Source organism: Oncorhynchus mykiss, chromosome 1, assembly GCF_057628025.1.
Source record: "Oncorhynchus mykiss isolate SJ-2025 chromosome 1, ASM5762802v1, whole genome shotgun sequence".
Classification (NCBI taxonomy): domain Eukaryota; kingdom Metazoa; phylum Chordata; class Actinopteri; order Salmoniformes; family Salmonidae; genus Oncorhynchus; species Oncorhynchus mykiss.
This window is the reverse complement of record NC_143022.1, coordinates 588,628-601,433: the sequence shown is the minus strand read 5'-3', so window position 1 is coordinate 601,433 and position 12,806 is coordinate 588,628.

Genomic DNA, 12,806 nt, shown 5'->3' with positions numbered 1-12,806 from the left:
ATCGTTATTCCCCACACGGGATTAGTGGAGGGGTCTTGCCACCAGATCCTGAACCAATGCAAGTGGGGCGACACGGGCTAACTAAGGAGGAGCGCCAACGTAGACGTGAGACCAACAGCTGTTTCTACTGTGGTAGCTCAGGACATTACATCTCCACTTGTCCACAGCGCTCGTTAAACTGCCCGGCTCGCTAGTTTTGGGAGGAATTTTAGCAAGCCAGATTCAACCTCTCCAGAATCCTGTCAGACCCCGTTTTCCTGCGACCCTTATGAATAAGGATCAGAGCTTAGAGATGAACGCTCTTATCGATTCAGGTGCCGATGGCAGCTTTATTGATGCCGACTTGGTGGAACAGCTGGGGCTTTCTAAGGAGCAATTGCCGGAAGCCATTGAAGCAACCACTCTGAACGGCAGTAGTCTGGCACGGATCACTATGAGGACTGAACCGGTTAAGATGTTGTTGTCGGGGAATCATTCAGAGTTTATCTCCTTCTTCATTCTGTCCTCACCCCATGTTCCTCTGGTTCTTGGTTACCCCTGGCTGAAGGAACACAATCCCTCGTTTGATTGGGTGACGGGTAAGGTAACTAGTTGGAGCATTGATTGTCATGCTAACTGTCTTAGGACTGCCTGTTCTCCTGCCATTTCCAGTCAGGTCAGTGACTCTGTTCCTCCTGATTTGTCCCTGGTTCCAGAAACATATCACGAGTTGGGTGAAGTATTCAGTAAACAGAAGGCTCAGTCCCTTCCTCCCCACCGACCTTATGACTGTGCGATTAATCTGTTTCCTGGAGCCTCCTTACCCAAGGGACGGTTATACAGTATCTCTCGACCTGAACGTGAGGCCTTGGAGACCTACATCAAGGAGTCTCTAGCTGCAGGTCTCATTCGGCCCTCGTCATCACCTCTGGGAGCAGGATTTTTTTTTGTGAGCAAGAAGGATGGCTCTCTTCGACCGTGTATTGATTATCAGGGTTTGAATGATATTACGGTCAAGAACAAGTATCCCCTGCCCTTGATGAGCTCGGCTTTCGATTCTTTACAGGGTGCTACGTTTTTTTACGAAGCTGGATTTACGTAATGCTTATCATTTGGTACGGATCAAGGAGGGAGACGAGTGGTTGACTGGGTTCAATACTCCGATGGGACATTTCGAGTACCAGGTGATGCCGTTTGGACTGACCAACGCTCCTGCTGTGTTCCAAAGTATGGTGAATGACGTTCTGAGAGATATGATTGGTATTTTTGTGTTTGTTTACCTGGATGATATCCTCATCTTCTCGAAGGAGCTTTCTAGCCACGTTCAGCATGTCAAGCAGGTCCTGCAGCGGTTATTGGAGAACCGTCTGTTCGTGAAGGCTGAGAAGTGTGATTTTCACGCCCACACGACGTCCTTCATCGGTTACATCATCTCCAGGGGAGAGATCAAGATGGACCAGAAGAAGGTTCGGGCGGTTCGGGATTGGGTCCAGCCCGGTTCGAGATTGCAGCTCCAGAGATTCCTGGGGTTTGCAAATTTTTATCGGAGGTTTATCCGTGATTACAGCCGGGTGGCCGCCCCTTTAACTGTACTGACGTCTTGCACCAGAAAGTTCTGTTGGTCTCCTGAGGCAGACCGAGCATTTCTAGATTTGAAGAGCCGATTCACCAATGCTCCGATTCTCTCTCAACCTGACACTTCCCGTCAGTTCGTTGTGGAGGTGGATGCGTCTGATGTGGGGGTGGGCGCCATCCTGTCCCAGCGTAGCTCCACTGACGGTAAACTCCATCCCTGCGCCTTCTACTCTTGTCGTCTTTCTCCAGCTGAAAGAAACTACGATGTGGGTAACCGGGAGCTCTCCAAGCTGCCTTCTGCCACTGAGACGTCCGAGATACTGGTTAGGGAGGTGTTTAGGGTCCACGGGTTGCCTTGTGACATTGTTTCTGACCGTGGTCCTCAGTTTACCTCTGCTGTCTGGAAATCCTTCTGTTTGGCCATTGGAGCTACAGTCAGTCTCACATCTGGATTTCACCCCCAATCTAATGGTCAGGCGGAGAGAGCCAACCAGAAGATGGAGTCCATGCTGCGTTGTCTTGTCTCCTCTGATCCCACCTCTTGGTCATCTCAATTACCCTGGGTCGAGTATGCCCATAATACCCTTCCTTCATCTGCCACTGGGATGTCCCCCTTCCAATGCCTGTACGGATACCAACCTCCCTTGTTTCCTTCTCAGGAGAGGGATCTTTCGGTCCCTTCTGTCCAGGCCCACATTCGTCGTTGCCACCGGACCTGGCATCGGGCCAGGAAGGTTCTCCTTAGAGTTTCTGACCGGTATCAGATCCAGGCGAATCGTCGCCGTATTCCTGCTCCCGCTTATACCATCGGAGATAAGGTGTGGTTGGCTACACGGGATCTTCCTCTACGGACTGAGTCGAGGAAACTGTCACCAAAGTTCATTGGTCCGTTCGTGGTGGAGAGAATCATTAACCCTGCTGTGGTCCGACTAAAATTGCCGGCAACGCTTCGAGTACACCCCACCTTTCATGTCTCCTGCCTCAAGCCGGTTCACCTCAGTCCTCTGTTGCCCCCTCCTCCTCGTCCTCCTCCTCCTCGGATGATCGGAGGTGGTCCTGTCTACACGGTGCGCCGCATCATGGACTCCAGACGGCGGGGTCGAGGATTCCAGTATTTAGTGGATTGGGAAGGATATGGTCCTGAGGAGAGGAGTTGGATTCCTCGGCGTCAGATCCTTGACGATGACCTGCTTCGTGACTTTTACCGCCTCCACCCTGGCGCTCCGGGTAGTCCGCCCGGTGGCGTTCGTCGGAGGGGGGGTACTGTCACGAATCCCGTTTCCTGAGTCTGTTTTTGCCTATGTTCTGTCCTGGAGAGTTTTTCCGGCGTCCTGGAACGCACCCTGTCTGGTTGCCGGGCAATGTAGCCGGTTGGGGTTTCTGATTACCCGCACCTGTATCCCATCAGCTATCTGCACACCTGGTCCTGATCATCATTCTCTCCTCTTTATAAGCCCGGACCTGACGTCCATTCCCTGCCGGATCGTTAGCCATGAACAGTATGTTGTGCCAGAGTATCAGCCTCAAGTTGGATAGAAGTTGTTTTGTTGTTTGTTACGTATTGCTTGCCTTGAACATACCTCTGTTTGTTCTGTCTTCAGTTACTCACCCGGATCATTTACCCCATTCCCGCCTGGTCGTCAGAAGATTCCGCTTCCCCATTGGATCCATCTATTTACTCCCATCAACTCATCACCGCTACCCGCTACACCACCTGGATATATCTACCCATTCACTTGTAAATAAATACTCACCTTTTTCCTACTCTCCTTGTCCTGGTCTGCTTCTGGGTTCGACTTTGAAGAATCGTGACATATGGATCCCTTCGCGCGCCAATCCCTTTAGCGGGATCGATTTGACAACACCCAGTGAAATTGCAGCACGCCAAATTCAAAAACAGAAATACTCATAATAAGACTGTGTTATACATCGGTTTAAAGATGAACTTCTTGTTAATCCAGCCGCAGTGTCAGATTTCAAAAAGGCTTTACGGCAAAGCAGACCATGCGATTAGCGACCATGCGAGCGACCATGCGACCATGCGAGGACAGAGCCCAGCATACCAACACATGAAAATCAGATTTCAAACAGGCAGGTGCTACACAAAAGTCAGAAATAACGATATAATTAATGCCTTACCTTTGAAGATCTTCTTCTGTTGGCACTCCAAAATGTCCCATAAACATCACAAATGGTCTTTTTGTTCGATAAATTGCTTCTTTATAACCCCAAAATGTCCATTTATTTGGCGCGTTTGATTCAGAAGAACACCGGTTCCAACTCTCCCAACATGCCTTCAAAGTATCTAATAAGTTACCTGTAAACTTGGTCCAAACATTTCAAACAACGTTCCTAATCCAAATGTATGTATCCTAAAGCGTAAATAATCTATAACATTTAAGACGGGAAATACTGTGCTCAATACCGGACGAAAACAAAGTGAAGCACGTTCCAGGTCGCGCACACCAAAACATTAGAGTGCACCTGGAGTGACACATGGAAAGAACAGGACTACTTCGTCATTTCTCAAAGGAAAAACATCAACCAATTTCTAAAGATTGTTGACATTTAGTGGAAGCCATAGGAACTGCAAGCATATTTATATTAAAAAGGGATTGCCATAGAAAACTAATGGAAAACAGATTGGCCTCAAATCTTTTTTCGCCTGGATGGATTATGCTCTGGGTTTCGCCTGCCAAATCAGTTCTGTTATACTCACGGACATTATTCAAACAGTTTTAGAAACTTCAGAGTGTTTTCTATCCAAATCTACTAATAATATGCATATCCTAGCTTCTGGGCCTGAGTAGCAGGCAGTTTACCTTGGGCGTGCTTTTCATCTGGACGTGAAAATACTGCCCCCTAGCCCAAAGAGGTTTTAAAGAGTGTTCATCACTCTCTTTAATAGTGTCTTACTATTCTCCATGGTTGGTCCTCTTGCCTATTATTTGAAGGTGGAAGGAGCCGAAGTTATACACCTGAGCCTGTTTACTGCGCAATCCATCAATCAGATTTATACACGTGGATGTAGGTGTGGGTTGTAGGGTGTCTAATTGTTCAAATTCTTTCAATATGGGTGTTTTGTTTTTGCACAGACTTCACCCTTACCTAAACATCACCCTCACCTGAGAAGTAAAAATCAAAGGGAGAGAAACTGGGAATTGAACTATATTCTATATTCTATATTCTATATAGAATATATATTCTATATTCTATATTTTTCATCGGTCTGCGGTGGTATTTTTCATATACCACCGCAGACCGATGCTGGCACTAAGACCGCACTCGATAAGCAAACAGGAAAAAGCTCATTCAGAGGCAGCGCTCCTAGTGGCCGGGGACTTTAATGCAGGGAAACTTAAATCAGTTTTACCTAATCTCTACCAGCATGTTAAATGTGCAACCAGAGGTAAAAGTTTCTAGGTGAAACTCACAGCAAAACAAGAACAATAAATCTCCACACGAAACGTGACACAATAGTGCTAACAGGCAACTATCCATAGTCAAGATCCCACAAAGTACAAAGGGGAAATGGCTGCCTAAATATGATCCCCAATCAGAGACAACGACAAACAGCTGCCTCTGATTGGGAACCATACCTGGCCAACATAGAAACATAATCCCCTAGATGACCCACCTCTAGTGGTACTTCTATGGTACTTTTGCCACTTTCTTGGCCTGCCAAGGCCCCGACAGTGATGCCGTTTATCAATAACTGTGGTACAGTCCCCTCTCTAAGGGGGGCATGTAGCTTACACCCAGTCTCTAAGCTGTTAGCATCCTGGGACATTACTTTTGTGCTTACAATCCTTTATCAGCACACTTTAACTTCTTCGGGGTAGGGAGCAGTATTCGGAAGTTTGGATGAATGAGGTTCCCAAAGTAAACTGCCTGTTACTGCTAGGATATGCATATAATCTGATATTATTGGATAGAAAACACTGTAAAGTTTCTAAAACTGTTAAAATAATGTCTGTGAGTATTACAGAACTGATATGGCAGATGAAAACCCAAGGAAAATCCATCCAGATTTTTTTGTTGTTGAGATCACCACTGATTATAATGGGTCTCTATGGGAATTTAAAAAGAATACCTCCCACTACAAATAATCTGCGTAGCCGCTTGATTAGCTGTTCAGAAGTCTTATGGCTTGAGGTAGAAGCTGATTAAATGCCTCTTGGACCTAGACTTGGCGCTCCAGGACCACTTGCCGTGCAATAGCACCCGTAACATTGCAAAAATCAGAAACTTTCTGTCCAAAAATGATGCAGAAAAATTAATCCATGCTTTTGTCACTTCTAGGTTAGACTACTGCAATAGTCTACTTTCCGGCTACCCGGATAAAGCACTAAATAAACTTCAGTTAGTGCTAAATACGGCTGCTAGAATCCTGACTAGAACCAAAAAATGTGATCATATTACTCCAGTGCTAGCCACTCTACACTGGCTTCCTGTCAAAGCAAGGGCTGATTTCAAGGTTTTACTGCTAACCTACAAAGCATTACATGGGCTTGCTCCTTCCTATCTCTCTGATTTGGTCCTGCCGTACATACCTACACGTACGCTACGGTCACAAGACGCAGGCCTCCTAATTGTCCCTAGAATTTCTAAGCAAACAGCTGGAGGCAGGGCTTTCTCCTATAGAGCTCCATTTTTATGGAACGGTCTGCCTACCCATGTCAGAGACGCAAACTCGGTCTCAACCTTTAAGTCTTTACTGAAGACTCATCTCTTCAGTGGGTCATATGATTGAGTGTAGTCTGGCCCAGGAGTGGGAAGGTGAACGGAAAGGCTCTGGAGCAACGAACCGCCCTTGCTGTCTCTGCCTGGCCGGTTCCCCTCTTTCCACTGGGATTCTCTGCCGCTAACCCTATTACAGGGGCTGAGTCACTGGCTTACTGGGGCTCTCTCATGCCGTCCCTGGAGGGGGTGCGTCACCTGAGTGGGTTGATTCACTGATGTGGTCATCCTGTCTGGGTTGGCGCCCCCCCCCCCCTTGGGTTGTGCCGTGGGAGAGGTCTTTGTGGGCTATACTCAGCCTTGTCTCAGGATGGTAAGTTGGTGGTTGAAGATATCCCTCTAGTGGTGTGGGGGCTGTGCTTTGGCAAAGTGGGTGGGGTTATATCCTTCCTGTTTGGCCCTGTCCGGGGGTGTCCTCGGATGGGGCCACAGTGTCTCCTGACCCCTCCTGTCTCAGCCTCCAGTATTTATGCTGCAGTAGTTTATGTGTCGGGGGGCTGGGGTCAGTTTGTTATATCTGGATTACTTCTCCTGTCCTATTCGGTGTCCTGTGTGAATCTAAGTGTGCGTTCTCTAATTCTCTCCTTCTCTCTTTCTTTCTCTCTCTCGGAGGACCTGAGCCCTAGGACCATGCCCCAGGACTACCTGACATGATGATTCCTTGCTGTCCCCAGTCCACCTGGCCGTGCTGATGCTCCAGTTTCAACTGACCTGAGCCCTAGGACCATGCCCCAGGACTACCTGACATGATGATTCCTTGCTGTCCCCAGTCCACCTGACTGTGCTGCTGCTCCAGTTTCAACTGTTCTGCCTTATTATTATTCGACCATACTGGTCATTTATGAACATTTGAACATCTTGGCCATGTTCTGTTATAATCTCCACCCGGCACAGCCAGAAGAGGACTGGCCACCCCACATAGCCTGGTTCCTCTCTAGGTTTCTTCCTAGGTTTTGGCCTTTCTAGGGAGTTTTTCCTAGCCACCGTGCTTCTACACCTGCATTGCTTGCTGTTTGGGGTTTTAGGCTGGGTTTCTGTACAGCACTTTGAGATATCAGCTGATGTACGAAGGGCTATATAAATAAATTAGATTTTTTTTGATTTTGAATAGCAGAGAGAACAGTCTATGACTAGGTTGGCTGGAGAATTTGACCATTTTTAGGGCCTACCTCGGACACCGCCTGGTATAGAGGTCCTGGATGGCAGGAAGCTTTTCCACAGTGATGTACTAGTCCCGTTCGCATTACCTTCTGTAGTGCTTGCGGTCGGAGGCCGAGCAGTTCCCGTACCAGGCAGTGATGCAACAGGTCAGGATGCTCTCGATTGTGCAGCTGTAAAATCTTTTGAGGATCTGAGGACACATGCCAAATCTTTTCAGTCTCTTGAGGGAGAATAGGTTTTGTCATGCCCTCTTCATGACTATCTTGGTGTGCTTGGACTATGTTAGTTTGTTGTTGATGTGGACTTCAAGGAACTTGAAGCTCTCAACCTGCTCAATTACAGCCCCTTCGATGAGAATTGGGGCGTGCTCGGTCCTCCTTTTCCTATAGTCCACAATCTCTTTTGTCTTGATCACGTTGAGGGAGAGGTTGTTGTCCTTGCACCACACGGTCAGGTCTCTGACCTCCTCCCTATAGGCTGTCTCATCGTTGTCAGTGATCAGGCCTACCACTGTTGTGTCATCGGCAAACTTAATGATGGTGTTGGAGTCGTGCCTGGCCGTGCAGTTATGAGTGAACACGGAGTACAGGAGGAGACTGAGCAAGCACCCCTGAGGGGCCCCTGTGTTGAGGATCAGAGTGGCGGATGTGTTGTTACCTACCCTTAGCACCTGAGGGTGGCCCGTCAGGAAGTCCAGGATCCAGTTGCAGAGGGAGGTGTTTAGTCCCAGGATCCTTAGCTTGGTGATGAGCTTTGAGGGCAATATGGTGTTGAACATGGAGCTGTAGTCAATGAATAGCATTCTCACATAGGTGTTCCTTTTGTCTAGGTGGGGAAGGGCAGTGTGGAGTGCAATAGAGATTGCATCATCTGTGGATCTGTTGGTGCGGTATGCAACTTGGAGTGTGTCTGGGTTAATGGTGTTGATGTGAGCCATGACCAGCCTTTCAAAGCATTTCATGGCTAAAGACATGAGTGCTACGGGTCAGTAGTCATTTAGGCAGGGTACCTTAGTGTTCTTGAGCACAGGGACTATGCTGGTCTGCTTGAAACATGTTGGTATTACAGACTCAGACAGGGAGAGGTTGAAAATGTCAGTGAAGACACTTGCCAGTTGGTCAGCACATGCTTGGAGTACACGTCTGGTAATCCGTCTGGCCCAGCGGCCTTGTGAATGTTGACCTGTTTATAGGTCTTACTCACATCGGCTGCCGACGGCGTGATCACACAGTCGTCCGGAATAGCTGATGCTCTCATGCATGTTTCAGTGTTACTTGCCTCGTATCGAGCATAGAAGTTATTTAGCTCTTCTGGTAGGCTTGTGTCACTGAGCAGCTATCGGCTGTGCTTCCCTTTGTAGTCTGTAATCGTTTGCAAGCCCTGCCACATCTGACAAGCATCGGAGCCAGTGTAGTACGATTCAATCTTTGTCCTGTACTGACGCTTTGCATGTTTGATGGTTCGTCGTAGGGCATTTCAGGATTTCTTATAAGCTTCCTGGTTAGAGTCCCGCTCCTTGAAAGCGGCAGCTCTACCCTTTAGCTCATTGCAAATGTTGCCTGTAGTCCATGGCTGCTGGTTGGGGTATGTACGTACAAATGCATCTTGATTTAGTATTAAGGCTAAAGACGATAATTCTAATGCTAAAGAATAAAGCATTGTCTGCAATATTCTGTCCATCCCAAATATCTTGAAAGATTTCCTTGTCAGAGATGTGAGCGTGTTTTCTCATATTGTGTCTTGAATGTCTCTGACTCAAAAAGGGCACCACGTATTTTATTTATAGGGACATACTGGTGTCGTGGCTGAATCAGAATTAGTTAGGTAACATTGATTCATAAGTATGCTTATGTGAGTAAAGTCACTTGGGGCCCAGAGAGGGGACAGGTCAGGCTTGTCTTCATATGTCAATGTATCTGTTAACCTCTCTGAGTTTTCAAAATAGAAGCCACTTCCTGGTTTGATTTTTCTCAGAGTTTCACCTGCAATATCAGTTCTGTTATACTCACAGACAATATTTTGACAGTTTTGGAAACTTTAGAGTGTTTTCTATCCTAATCAATTATATGCATATTCTGGCATGTGGTCCTGAGAAATAGACCGTTCCAAATATAAAAATAGTGCCCCCTAGCTTCAAGAGGTTAAACCATGTGATGCTATGAAGAATATCAGAAGGGGAGGAAGACAGAATGGAGGCTTGTCTTCTTATGGGAATGTGTCTGTAACTATTGTATGTCCCCTCTGAGGTTGCCCTTATCTTGACCTAGTATATGACCTAAGAGGCTCACTTTCTCCGTGAGCTTGTCCAGGAGGAATGGTATTTGAGTTGCGAGTATCTAGAACTGACGATTGATATATGCCATTGGATGAGGTAATGGTTTGGTAATATGAAGTACCAAGAACGAGAAGTAGAACCGCGTTTTAGGAGAGCAAACTGAACGATAATTTATAGCCAATGCTATCTAGCTATGGGATACTCCTCTTTCAAGTAAAAGGCCCTTTGTAATGTTCCTAAGATCTGTTATTCGTCATGTGAGTTGAGATGGGTGTGTCTTGGCTATAAATTATACAAATAATTGTTTTGTAAGCACTCTCAGAGAATTCATTTATAGACACTGAATTGATCTGAGAGTCAAAGGGCTATGGTGGAGCTCATATATAATTAAAGATGGACTTTATAATATAACTCTGACTTGTGTGTGGTTTGCTCTCTCAATGTTTAGTAATACAGGAAATTACCACGACACTGGGCAAAGCACTCTTTCCCAGATTCATTAGTGCCTAAATACAAGGGCACAGGTTAAACATAATTGAAGGTGTTTTTAAAGATAGTCTTCGGACGCTGATCTGTTCGTAAAGAACCATTACACGCCTTGAGAAGATCATCCTTTTGGAGCTCTTCAATTCCAAGTTTTATATAATTCTCAGGAATGCCAAGTACACCCAACTTCTCATTGAGCTTTGAAAGAAGATGTGATTGACCAAGGTCATGAATATCTTGAAATTCTTCAATAATAGACTGAATGACAGGGACAGGTAACAATAACTTTGCCTGAATAACTTTGCCTGAACTTTGCCTGAAGCTTTAAATAAAACCGTGTAAGATCAACACTGTCCAAGGTCCTGGGAAAAGACATTGTCTGTAGAAACACCAGGTGTCACGTTCGTCGTAATGAGTAGACCAAGGCGCACCGTGCATAGAGTTCCACATATTTTAATAAAGTGAAACTCACCAAACAAAACAATAAAGAACAAACGAAACGTGACGCTTCTGGTATGCACTCAGGCAACTCAATGTAGACAAGATCCCACAAACACAAATGAGGAAATGACTACCTAAATATGATCCCCAATCAGAGACAACGATAAACAGCTGTCTCTGATTGGGAACCATATCCGGCCAACATAGACATACAAAAACCTAGATGACCCACCCTAGTCACTATCACACCCCAACCAACATAGATAATAAACAGCTTACTATGGTCAGGGCGTGACAGTACCCCCCCCCCCAAAGGTGTTTGGCCTGGTATGGTTCCCAATCAGAGGCAGCTGGCAATCATTGTCTCTGATTGAGAACCATACTTAGGCAGCCTGTTTTCCCACTATGGGTGTGGGTAGTTGTTTTCTGTTTAGTGTTTTTGTTGCACCTTGCAGAACTGTTAGTTTGTCGGTGTGTTGTTTTTGTTCCAGTATTCATTTTTATTGAAAGTATTATGAATACATACCACGCTGCACTTTGGTCCTCTTCTCCTTCAACGACAATCATTACAGAACTCAGTGTTGGGCAATTCTAAATGTTGTCTGCTGGTTGAAATTTAGCACTTTTCATAGATATTTGATATCCCTTGTGGTCACTTATGTAAGTGAGACTTAAAAGCAGTAAATTGCCTGAATGTAAGGGAACATTTGGGCACAACTAAAAGAGAAGTTGGGTGCATTTCTATGAAGTTACTGTATACACGATTTGCACTGAAACATTTGAATTGTGTAATGTTGATTCTGGATAATAAAAATAATAAAAAATAAATCAGCAATCTCAGTTCAAGCTGCAGTTGCCTGTACTTATTTCAGAATCAAATCAAATGTATTTATATAGCCCATCTTACTTCAGCTGATATCTCAAAGTGCTGTACAGAAACCCAGCCTAAAACCCCAAACAGCAAGCAATGCAGGTGTAGAAGCACGGTGGCTAGGAAAAACTCCCAAGAAAGGCCAAAACCTAGGAAGAAACCTAGAGAGGAACCAGGCTATGTGGGGTGGCCAGTCCTCTTCTGGCTGTGCCAGGTGGAGATTATAACTGAACGTGGCCAAGATGTTCAAATGTTCATAAATGACCAGCATGGTCAAATAATAATAATCACAGTAGTTGTCGAGGGTGCAACAAGTCAGCACCTCAGGAGTAAATGTCAGTTGGCTTTTCAAAGCCGATCATTAAGAGTATCTCTACCGCTCCTGCTGTCTCCAGAGAGTTGAAAACAGCAGGTCTGGGACAGGTAGCACGTCTGGTAAACAGGTCAGGGTTCCATAGCCGCAGGCAGAACATATAATATGTTAATATAATATGATATATAAGATATAACCACACCCACTTTGCAAAAGCACAGCCCACACACCACGAGAGGGATATCTTAAACCACCAACTTACCATCCTGAGACAAGGCCGAATATAGCCCACAAAGATCTCCGCCACGGCACAACCCAAGGGGGAGGGGTACCAACCCAGACAGGAAGATCACGTCAGTGACTCAACCCACTCAAGTGAATCCAAATCAAAATCCCCAAAATAGAAGTTATATAAACAATTAAATTCAGAATAGTAAGCTAACGTTTGTGGTTGAGAATAGTTCACCTAAATTCACCACAAATGACCGCTATAATGCAGCTAGCTCGCCAACGGACAGAAAGATTGATTACACATTTGAACCATCAAGCCATAACGGACATTAGGAAAATACATCTAGGGAGGGCACAGCTAACTATTAGATTACTTACAAAAACATTTGGGGAAAACAGAACATGGAATAGGCTATTAATTATAACAGTTTTAGATTGAAGGCTCACAGAGTCACTTGACTCCGAACTGATTCACGGGCTCCCGATGCAACATTTTCTCTCAAAATTCAACAAATTTCATGTATCCTACTGACCGCAATTGCAGATGTTCGCCTGGGCATGTGGAATGCTTGATGTACCCAAGTTGCCAATTTGTTACAATAGGCTGTGTGATTCTGTAGGCTATTTTACCCTGGGAGCCTTAAATTAGTGAGAAATCGTCTTCTCATTGTATGGCTGACGAATGTAAAATATGTTTTAACCCGCATGATGGCTGCTTCAGTGTAGAGGAATTC